The sequence below is a fragment of the Vollenhovia emeryi genome, unplaced genomic scaffold (genome assembly GCF_000949405.1).
Source record: "Vollenhovia emeryi isolate VEMERY1.0 unplaced genomic scaffold, V.emery_V1.0 DF939145.1, whole genome shotgun sequence".
Taxonomy (NCBI): Eukaryota; Metazoa; Arthropoda; class Insecta; order Hymenoptera; family Formicidae; genus Vollenhovia; species Vollenhovia emeryi.
Window position 1 is genome coordinate 1,471,218 of NW_011967221.1, and position 3,205 is coordinate 1,474,422.

The 3,205-nt window shown below is 34.4% G+C and overlaps 1 protein-coding gene across 1 annotated transcript in view; it reads left to right on the forward strand.

The window, feature by feature from the left end:
- Positions 1-3,205, forward strand: part of LOC105566433 (protein sprint-like) — a 172,754-nt gene that overhangs the window by 13,555 nt on the left and 155,994 nt on the right. The window lies entirely within an intron of this gene.

Genomic DNA, 3,205 nt, shown 5'->3' on the forward strand with positions numbered 1-3,205 from the left:
GCCCGGCGATCGATATTGCCAGGCGAGGGGGAGGACAGCGCGCCGTTGCCGGCGAGCTTACGTCGCCGCTCCCGCGTCTCGCGTCCCCACCCCTCGCCTGGCAATATCGATCGCCGTGCGGTCACATCTCGCCACGCGCTCGAATTGGACAGTGGGCAGGGCAAAGACGACGATTTTTGATAATTAATTACTCGTTAACTATTGCGAAAATTGCAAATGGTTCAGGACTTTTCTGTTCCTCTCGATCCGTTCTACCTTCTCACGAGCTCTGGCACAAATGTTGTGACTCACCCTGTATAATGTTAAGTGGAAGCCACTAATTATCACATATTGTGTATGACTTAGAAAGATTTAATTTTAATACAATGTTTGCTTAACAGACTTACCGGTATTTAACAAATTTTCATAGAATTAAGCGACCTACACTGGCTAATGGTTTTTATTTAAAAAACGAGTATTACAACGTTTCGGCCCCGGGTTTGGGCCCTTTTCAAGTGTTCTGAAACGCAAATTACAAATTCGTATAACAAAGCTGAAGGCATATCCTAATGCAACTCTAAATTACATACCTTAGTGAATCACTGCGTCATTGTTCAGTATGTAATTTAGAGTTGCATTAGGATATGCCTTCAGCTTTGTTATACGAATTTGTAATTTGCGTTTCAGAACACTTGAAAAGGGCCCAAACCCGGGGCCGAAACGTTGTAATACTCGTTTTTTAAATAAAAACCATTAGCCAGTGTAGGTCGCTTAATTCTATGAAAATTTGTTTTTTAAATTACTGGCGATATATAATTTACCACTTTATTTACCGGTATTTACATTTGTTTTATTGAAACAAATCTGTGCGTCAGTTCTCCAGATGTGTAATGAATTTGTCACTGTGTCTATGAAATACTCAATATTGCCTGCTGTCTATAATAAACACAAAATAATAATTAATAATAACAAAATTGTAATGATAAAATGAATAGTAATAATACACAATATATTAATATTAAATGGTAGTTTACTAATATAATAATATATTTACAGTACAACAGCATTTTAATCTAGCTTTAATGAAAATAAAATTAAAAATAGAGGAAAGTACTCTATTATGAGATAGGTTTCTAATATGAGATAATAGGTTTTTAACTCTCAAATTCAATCACAAATCTTCTTTCGCAACGATTATACAATTTAACAATGAATTTCCTGCTAAACAAATTTCACTCCAAGGGCAATAAATTCACAGTAGAATCAACAGATGCCTATTAATTTAATAGAAACCCCGCTGTCTTGTATTAGGAGCCTATCTCATAATTGGGAACTTTCCTCTATAATAAAATTTAAATTAGAAATGGAATTTGAAAAAAAAGATTTTAAAAGTTTTAATTGAAACAAAATAAAATTATCTTACATTATGTTGAGAAGATAAATGGGAAAGAAGAAACTACTATTTATTGATAATGATGTTTCTATTAGAGCTGTTACTTTTGATAACTTTCGAAGCTTCGAAGATTTCAAAAGTTCGAAGTCAACTTCGAAGCTTCGAAGTTCGAATGTCGAAGCCTTCGAAGGAAATCACCTAGTTTCTACATGACATTGATAAAAATGAAACATTTTTTTGAGAGAAAAGTTTTTGTAAATAAAAAATTATCTCTTTACCATTTTTATATATTGTATTATAATATTTGATAATCTTATACCTCTTTTAGCATTGATAATAATAATTCTGACGTTAATGAACCATATTATTTAATTTATTATAATATAAAAGTACTTACAATGGCGAAACACAAATATAAAACAAATATCAACCGCTTCATGATGTTGGATTTTTTTACAAAATCTTTCGAAATTTCAATCAACTGCTTCAACTCACTCTAACTGGCTCCAATTTATCAATGTGCTACTGTCTATGTATATCTGGATATACTGTGTTTATATGTCATAGATAAAAATTCTGCAGTTTACGTATTATAAAGGTTATCGCATGGAACATTTATATGAACTTGCTGATACGAGGAAATGTCGAGTGTTCGGCGAACATGGGCATGTTGTGATTAAAAAAATTTGTTACAGCAACTACAGCGAATTAGCATAATAATGAATATGTCAAAACTTTATTTCTAATTAATGTTTATTGAACAGAAAGCTTTAAAATAATGTAGCTAGGTAACTTATTGTTAGAAATGTTGTAGCACTTGGCTAGACAAAAGTAAATTTAAAAATATTAAACAACAAATAATAATTGTAAACAAGAAACATTAATTATAATTGTACGAAAACAAGTATCAAAAGACGCGATCTGTTTCATCATCTTTACGCGAAGTGCGATAGTGGCTCATGTTCGTATTATTTTCCGCGAAGGAAAGACTCTACTGGGATATAGTAATCTTTCGAACAGGAATAAATACAATCAAGGAATATTCCTTGAAACTTGTTTATACATACAGGGTGTTTCGTAAAAATCGAAACAGGGTAAATTCTTGAAATCATTTTAAGACAAAAATCTTAATATTAAAATACTGAGGCAATCGAACTTTTTTTAATGGGTTAGGTTCAGTTTATCGAAAGTTTAGTTTACGCGCATTCGGCGAAGTCGGAAATGTCAGTCACGTGTCACGTAGTCTTTCACCGCGCTAGTGACGCTTGCGAGCGCCACGTTGCGTCAAAAATGTTAGAAGAACATCCCCCCCACCACTGCATGGTCGACTAAGACGACCACGACGACGATGACGACGTTTCTTAAATAGAAAATCGGAAATTCTATGTTTGCATCACAATATCTTTACTCATAGGGACACGTAGGGAAAAAATACAAACATTATGTAAATCGAACCCAAGCTACTAATTTAGCCTATTTAGAAGTTCATCGGTTCAGCCGTTGTTGAGATCCAAAAATCTGAGGGTTTGTCAACCTGCGTACTTGCGTAAACTATACGGTCGGTCTCACGCACGCGGTTATAGCTGCGCTTATACTTGGCGCGAGACATTACCTAATAACTGATATACAAATTATCGTATATGCATTGGTGTATACGGTGTGTATACAGGGTGAGTTATAACATTTGTCCACGAGCTCGTGAGAAGGTAGAACGGATCGAGATGAACAGAAAAGTCCTGAAACATTTTGCAATTTTCGCAATAGTTAACAAGAAAAAAATTATCGAAAATCGTCGTCTTTGCCCTGCCCACTGTCCAATTCGAGCGCGTAGCG